We start from the raw sequence: 8883 nt of genomic DNA on the forward strand, positions 1-8883 counted from the left end.
CTTTTCAATGGGTCTAACTACACCTATTGGAAAGCTCGGATGAAGATTTTCATACAAGCACTAGACTATGATATGTGGAGTATCATAGTGAACGGTCCACACACACCCACCAAGATAATAGATGGTGAGGAGTCAACCAAACCCGAAAGAGAATGGGATGAGGTTGATAAGAAATTGGCACAGTTAAATGCTAAAGCTATGAATGTTCTTTATTGTTCACTTGATGCAAATGAATTTAATCGCATTTCTACCTGTGCATCTGCTAAAGAAATATGGGATAGGTTAGAAGTAACCCATGAGGGAACAAATCAAGTAAAGGAGTCTAAAATAAACATGCTTGTACATAAATATGAGTTATTTAAAATGGAGCATGATGAGTCCATAACTGCTATGTTTACTCGCTTTACTGATATAATTAATGGTTTGAAGAGTCTTGGCAAATCTTATACAAACAGTGAGCTTGTAAGGAAGATTCTCAGGTCATTGCCAAGAACCTGGGAAGCCAAGGTGACTGCTATCCAAGAAGCAAAGGACTTGAACACTCTACCTCTAGAAGAGCTTCTTGGATCCTTGATGACTCACGAGCTTAGCATGAAGCAACATCAAGAGGATGAAGTCAAAAAGAAGAGAACCATTGCCCTCAAATCCACAGCCTCTCCTGATGAAGAAACTGACGACACAGAAGATGAAGAACAGGATGAAGAAATGGCACTCATCACCCGAAGATTCAAGAAGTTCCTAAGAAAGAGGAAACAGGGGATGAGAAAGAGACCTTTCACAAAAGGGGAACAAAGCAAAGAGAAAGAAAAAGATCAACCCCTTATATGCTATGAGTGCAAGAAGTCGGGGCATTTCAAATCCGAATGTCCACAATTGAAGAAAGGTCCCAAAAAGTTCAAAAAGAAGGCAATGATGGCCACATGGAGTGCGAGCGACGACTCAAGCTCCGATGAGGAGACCTCAATAGAACAAGCCAACCTGTGCCTTATGGCACACGATAATGAGGTAATTTCTGAAACTCCTAGTGAATTTACTTTTGAAGAATTGCATGAAGCCTTCAATGATTTAATTGATGAATTGAAGAAACTAGGAATGAAAAACAAAGAACTAAAACTGAAAAATCAGTCTTTAGTAAAACAAGCAGAAAATCTTTCAGTTGAAAAATCTACTTTGCTTCAAGTGAACCAAAGCCTAAAGAATGATATTAATAAGCTGAAACCTATAGTAGATAAATTCACCTTAAGTTCAAACAAACTAAATATGATTCTTGAAAATCAAAAGGCCGTATATGATAAGGCCGGACTTGGCTATAACCCCTTAAAGAAACAAAAATTTCTGAAAAATATTTATGTAAATTATTCAAGTAACAAGCCTACCAATACTACTTGTTTTAAATGTGGTAGAATAGGACATAAATCTTACACTTGTGCAAACATAACTGTAAAGAAAATATGGGTTCCAAAAGGAACCATCTTGACTAACCAAAAAGGACCCAAGAAAGCTTGGGTACCTAAAACAAAAACTTGATATTTGTTTGCAGGTGTGTCTAGCATCCCATGGAGAAAACAGGAAATGGTATCTGGATAGTGGATGCTCGAGACACATGACTGGTGATGAATCACAATTCATCACGCTTGATGCTAAGGATGGAGGGATGGTCACCTTTGGAGATAATGGCAAAGGAAAGATCATCGGGATAGGTAACATTGGTATCACTCCCTCCAAATATATTGAAAATGTTTTGTTAGTTAAAGGTTTAAAGCATAACTTACTTAGCATTAGTCAATTTTGTGATAAAGGGTATAAAGTAGTTTTTGAATCATCTGTTTGTATTGTGACTAGTCCTATTAATGATGGCATCAAATTTATAGGACATAGACATGGCAATATTTATATGGTAGATCTAAATGATTTAGCCAAATTAGACATGCAATGCCTAGTATCCTTAAATGCTAAAGTTAATGAGACTAGTTGGCTTTGGCATCGTAGACTTGCTCACATTAGCATGCATTCTCTTTCAAAATTAATTAAGAAAGAATTAGTTCATGGCTTGCCTAAACTGAATTTTGAAAAAGATAGGATTTGTGATGCATGTCAACTAGGTAAGCAAACTAGAGTTTCATTTAAATCCAAAAATATTGTTTCAACTTCTAGACCATTAGAGCTTTTGCATATGGATTTATTTGGACCAACTAGAACCACAAGTCTAGGAGAAAAACGATATGGTTTTGTAATAATAGATGATTATTCACGTTTTACTTGGGTTTTCTTTTTGGCACACAAAGATGAAACTTTTCATATTTTCACTAAATTTCATCGAAAAGTCACTAATGAAAAAGGATTTTCAATTCAAAATATTAGAAGTGACCATGGAACTGAATTTGAAAATCAAGACTTTGAAAAATTTTGTGATGAAAATGGAATCGGCCATAACTTCTCTGCTCCTAGAACACCCCAACAAAATGGGGTAGTTGAAAGGAAAAACAGAACCTTAAAAGAAATGGCCCGTACCATACTTTGTGAAAGCAACCTTCCAAGATATTTTTGGGCGGAAGCTATTAACACAGCATGTTACATTCTAAATCGTGCTTTAATTAGACAATTTTTTAAGAAAACCCCCTATGAACTTTGGAAAGGAAGAAAACCAAATATTGCATATTTTCATGTTTTTGGTTGCCGATGTTTTGTATTAAATAATGGTAAGGAAAGACTTGGTAAATTTGATGCAAAATCAGATGAAGCAATCTTTCTGGGTTACTTCTCCACTAGTAAAGCTTTTAGAGTTTTTAATAAAAGAACCCTAATAGTTGAGGAGTCCATTCATGTTGTCTTTGATGAATCTAACGATCTTCCTTCAAGGAAGAATGAGGGTGTTGATGATGCAGATCCATTAATAGAAGGTATGAAGGAGATCACTCTGAAAGATTCAGCCACTCCAGAGGACAAGGAACAAGAAGACAAACAAGATGAGATAGGTGAGGAAATTCAAGAACAACCTCAAGGTACAAATGACCTACCCAAGGAATGGAGGTATGTTCACAACCACCCTAAGGAGTTAATTATTGGTGATCCTATGCATGGTGTAAAAACTCGCTCTTCACTTAGAGATGTGTTTAATCATTGTGCTTTTGTATCTCATTTTGAACCTAAAACTATTGAAGAAGCTGAAAAAGATCATAATTGGATTAATGCAATGCAAGAGGAACTTAATCAATTTGAAAGAAATAATGTTTGGACTTTGATTTCAAGACCTAAAAACTGTTCAATAATTGGCACAAAATGGGTCTTTAGAAACAAATTAGATGAGCATGGTAATGTAATTAGAAATAAAGCAAGATTGGTTGCTAAAGGATATAATCAAGAAGAAGGGATTGATTTTGATGAAACCTTTGCACCAGTAGCTAGATTAGAAGCCATTAGACTTCTACTTGCATATGCTTGCTTTATGAAATTCAAATTGTTTCAAATGGATGTTAAAAGTGCATTTTTAAATGGATTTATTGCTGAAGAAGTTTATGTAGAACAACCCCCTGAATTTGAAAATCATGCCTTTCCTAATCATGTCTTTAAATTAAATAAGGCATTATATGGATTAAAACAAGCACCTAGAGCATGGTATGATAGACTAAGCAAATTTTTACTAAGTAATGGTTTTTCAAGAGGTAATGTAGATACAACCCTCTTTATCAAAAGAAATCAAAATGATATGTTAGTTATACAAATTTATGTTGATGACATAATTTTTGGGTCTACTAATGAATCCCTTTGTCAAGACTTTGCTAAGCTTATGCAGGGAGAGTTCGAGATGAGCATGATGGGAGAACTCACTTTCTTCCTCGGACTCCAGATCAAACAATCAAAAGAGGGAATCTCCATCACCCAAAGCAAGTACACCAAGGAACTACTCAAAAGATTTGGAATGGAGAACTCTAAACCCATTGGCACACCAATGAGTCCCTCATGTAAGCTTGACAAGGATGATGAAGGTAAATGTGTAGACTTAAAATACTATAGAGGCATGATTGGATCATTATTATATTTAACTGCAAGTAGGCCTGATATCATGTTTAGTGTTTGTTTATGTGCAAGATATCAATCTAATCCTAAAGAATCTCATTTGAATGCTGTTAAAAGAATCCTTAGATACTTAAATGGTACTCAAACTTTAGGGTTATGGTACTCTAAGGACTCACAAATAGATTTATTAGGATATTCTGATGCTGACTTTGCTGGATGTAAACTAGATAGAAAAAGCACAAGTGGAACTTGTCAATTTCTTGGAGTTAACCTAATCTCATGGTTTAGCAAGAAACAAAATTCGGTAGCACTGTCTACGGCTGAGGCCAAATACATTGCAGCCGGAAGTTGTTGTGCTCAAATCTTGTGGATTAAGCAACAACTCGAAGACTTTGGAATTAAACTTAATGAAACACCAATAAGATGTGACAACACAAGTGCCATAAATCTATCTAAAAATCCTATTCAACACTCAAGATCCAAACATATTGAAATAAGACATCACTTCATAAGAGAACATGTTCAAAACAAAAATATAATTCTTGAATATGTTTGCACCGAAAATCAATTAGCTGATATCTTTACAAAGATCCTTAGTGAGGATAGATTCTGTGAAATTAGGAGAAATCTAGGAATTCTTGATCCATTTGCCTGAATTATTTTTCAAATTCCAATGATTTATGGTCAAAATCTCCTAAGAGCTCAATTTCCAACACCTTTCTTGGTCCCAAAATCTCAAGTTTTTTATTCTAAAAACTCATCTTAGAGCTAAACTCCTTCTCCCCAAAATTCAAATTTTTCTGGAATTTATTCACATTTTTCCTGATTTTCTGAACTTCATGAGTCGACCCCCATGAGTCGACTCAATGGCAAACTTGTAATTCCCAGCAACTTCCAACGGGCTGAAGGGTTTATATGTTGAATTACTGTTCGTGAGCCGACCCTCACGCTCGTCTTCCTCCTTCCGAAATCCACTCTCCCTTCTCCCATTTGCTCCATTTCCTAGGCTTGAGCTAGTGGAACTCCTCCCGCCTCCTCTCCACCGCAAATAGCCACTCCGGGAAAGGTTCTTTTGTGACCTCTTCCCTTGTTCTTCACGGTTGGAGCGTGCCCTAGCACTCCACCGTCCCTCTCAAATCCACTCATTCTCTCCTCCAAAACCTCAAATCACTCTCTTATAATCCTTCCTCCACTCCTTCACTTGCTCCTCAAGTCTCCTCGCCTGCTATTGAAGAGGGTATGGCACCAAAAATGAAACTTCCCCAAAGGAGAAAGTCTGTCCGGGAACTTGAAGAAAGTGTCAGAAGGAAAAGACAAGCGGCACAGTCCACCTCTGCTCCCGTTCCAGATTCAGTTCAAGGTCCTTCACAGTCTTCTCAAACTCCCAGTAAGAACCCTCTCTCAGATAGAAAAGTAGAAACCGGGAAAAACATTGACCTCCGGTTCTTTGAAAGTGAGGGATTTTCTTTAGCAAGTAAGATCAAAACTCAGGGATGGAGCTTTTACTGTTTACTCAAAGAAGTCACCTTTGTTGACCTTGTTAGGGAGTTTTATCAGAATCTTATTTATGGAAATGGGTCTGTAACTTCAACTGTAAAAGGGATTGATATCTGTCTGGATCCTGTCATTTTAGGGGAGATTTTACACTTACCTAGTGAAGGTTATGCATACATGGAACTCCCCGTGAAAGAAGAAGGTATAAGTGTTATATTTGGAGGAACCTACCAAGGGAATTTGAATAAACTAGAGGCCAAGATTTTACCTATAGAAATGAGAATCTTACATCAAATGGTCACAAAACTTTTCTTCCCTAGGAGTGGTAGGCACGATCTTCTGTCAGGCAGGGACATATGCATTATGTTTCACATTATCACAGAAACCCCCCTAAACCTCCCAGCACTTATGATAGAGGCCATGAGAGAGACTCTGAACAGATCTAAGACACATTTGCCTTATGGTATGGCCCTGACTAGAGTTTTCAGGAGGTTTGGAGTTAGTTGTGAGGGGGAGGCTCCCACCAAACTGTCTCATGTTGATACCTTCAACCTTCACACCTTGCATCGAATGGAATTCACAAAAAGTGGTGGTGGTTGGATCAGGGGAGCTGAGGAGAGAGCAGAAGAAAGAGCAGAAGAGAGAACAGAAGAAAGAGCAGAAGAGAGAGCAGAAGAAAGAGCTGAGGATACAGCAGGAGTCAGAGCTGAAGAAGAAGAAGGTCCATCATCTCCTGTTCATGACATCAGGGCAGCTTCACCAGATATACAGTTCTTTCCGGATCCAGAGGCTGGCCCTTCTGAGTTTACCAGGATACCCACACCTGAGCATCAGCCAGAGAGCAGAGCACCTCCGCAGAGTTCACACTGTCCGATTATCAGATTGAGCGGATTGCACAGTGTATGGTCTCTTTGATGTCGAGTCAGATGAGCAGTACTTCATTTGTACCAGGGGCTACTTCTACTGATCAGACTTTGACTCCCCACATCTCCACAGTATATCAGATGATGGCAGATCAGTCCATGAGATTCAGCAGCTTGAGGACACTGTTCTGAGATGACTGGCAGAGTTCTTGAGTTACAGGGGCAGGTCTTCGATTTGGCACACCCTCAGCCTCAGGAGTCTTCGATTGAGGTCACTGATCTCACTGCAGAGGCCGGCAGACTCAGAGGAGCTCTTGAGGGCGGCTATGAGTTACTGAGGAAGGAGATCAGAGGATCAAGTGAGCAAGCTACTACCAGTTCACTGCACTTCTCCAGGCTGTCTCCAGGGCACTGACTTACTTGACTCCATCAGACTTACCCTTCAGTTCAGTCCCTAGCTTCTCAGCGTTCTCAGCCACCCAGTTCCTCCCGTCGCCTGCTCGTGCCAGTTCTTCCTCTCGTGCCAGAGGCAGACGGGGTCGAGGACGCATCTCAGATCCAGATCCATCTGATCCTTATCACATTTCTGATGATTCTGATCATTGATCATTTCTAGATCCTAGGTCTTAGTATTTAGTCCTCTCTAGGATCTGTATTTTTGGGGCCATGTATTGACATGAGCTAGTTGACTTTGTATGTTACTTTTTATGTTACAATCTATGTACTGAAACAATTATGGCTTTACCTTTGGAATGATGATTATCTTACTTTGGTTATATATTCTCTTTTGTGAAATATTGTCTTCTCTTAATGGTATTATCATTTTATGATTGCTGTTAATAGTTGCTTCATTAAGGGGGAGCAAACCCTACAAGAGGAGAAATTAAAGAATGCTTCAGAAAAAGGACTTAACCTTGTTTGATGATGTCAAAAAGGGGGAGAAATTAAACACAAGAAATCATCAAAAGCAAACACTACAACTTATGAGAAATTAATACATTGACAATTTTAAGTACAAATGCTAAATATACTGCAAATAAGTACCTTTTAAAATACTTATACTCTAATTTGCTGTAAACATTGAATATGCTTTGATAGGCTTTGAAATTTCAAGCCTACTCTGATATATTGAATACATTGCTCTAATACTTTGACAATTTTACTACTCCGATACATTACTCAATTTTACTCTGATACATTGAAAACTGTTTTTATTACTCTGATACTTTGCAAATTTTTCTCTGATACTTTGTAAAATTGTTTTCCCTACACTGATACATTGCAGGATTTTCATTTCTCTTGCTCTGATACATCTTAAACTTAAATGATCTAATACTCTTTCCAAATCAACTATTCAATATGCTTTGGCACACATGACTAGTTTTGAGAATTGAGAAAATTTTTCAAAAGTTTGCTCTGATAATAAAATCAAATTTTCTGCTCTAACACCAAAACAATAATCCAATGAGCATATCTTCCAATCTTTAAGCAAATGGACAAACTATTTATGCATATAACCATTTGTTTCACATGCCAAAAGAATCATACTCTTTTCAAGCATATGCTTTTGAAATTCATGATTCATAAAATGCTTTTGTTCAAATGTTTTGTCATCATCAAAAAGGGGAGATTGTTGCTCCTAGATTGATTTTGATGACTACAAAACAGTTGGAAGGGATACAAATAATTTTTATGTGAAAAAGACCTTATGCTCTACAGGGGCAAAATCATAATTTCATCAAAACTCTGATTTGATAGCATCATCGTGTAGAACAAATGATATGTAATCTATTGGTGAAAGTTTCATGGTTTTTGGACTTATATTTTTGGAGTTATGAAGGTTTGAAGTTCATGAGTCGACTCATGAGTCAACTCATGAAACTATGAGCTGATTGGCACGCAAAGATTAGCCATGGCACGCTGGTTTTCTGGCTTGGCACGACCTGTGAGTCGACTCATGAGTCGACCCACAAGGCATGAGTCGACTCATGAGTCGACCTCTGCTGTTTTGGGCCAAGAAAATCCAGAAACCCAATCTCTGGACTTTGCAACAGAGGTCGACTCATGAGTCGACCCCTGAGGCATGAGTCGACTCATGAGTCGACTCATATGACGGGATTTGCCTGTAACGGCTAGTTTTTGGCCAGATTTGGTTGCTTTTTAATGCTGCTTTTTGTGCTCTAACGGCTCTTTTTCTGCCTAGTTTGTTTTCCCTTGTCTCTTAAGGCTATAAAGGTTTCAAAAGGTGGAAAACAAAAAAAGAGAGATCCAAATATCCAAGAGGCATTCAAGTGATTTGAAAAGAGAAAATCAAGAGCATTCAAGAGGGCATTCAAGTGCATTCAAGAGAAGGTTTTCAAGCCAACTCAACATCATTCAAGAGCTCATTTAAAGCCTTCAAGAAGCCATCAATCAAGCTCACCAACTCCTCAAGCATTTACTTCATCTCTCATCCACTTTGAGGAAATCCAAGAGGGCTTCTTCATTTGAGTAAAGCGTATTTATTGTT

This window comes from Elaeis guineensis, chromosome 5 (assembly GCF_000442705.2).
Source record: "Elaeis guineensis isolate ETL-2024a chromosome 5, EG11, whole genome shotgun sequence".
NCBI lineage: Eukaryota > Viridiplantae > Streptophyta > Magnoliopsida > Arecales > Arecaceae > Elaeis > Elaeis guineensis.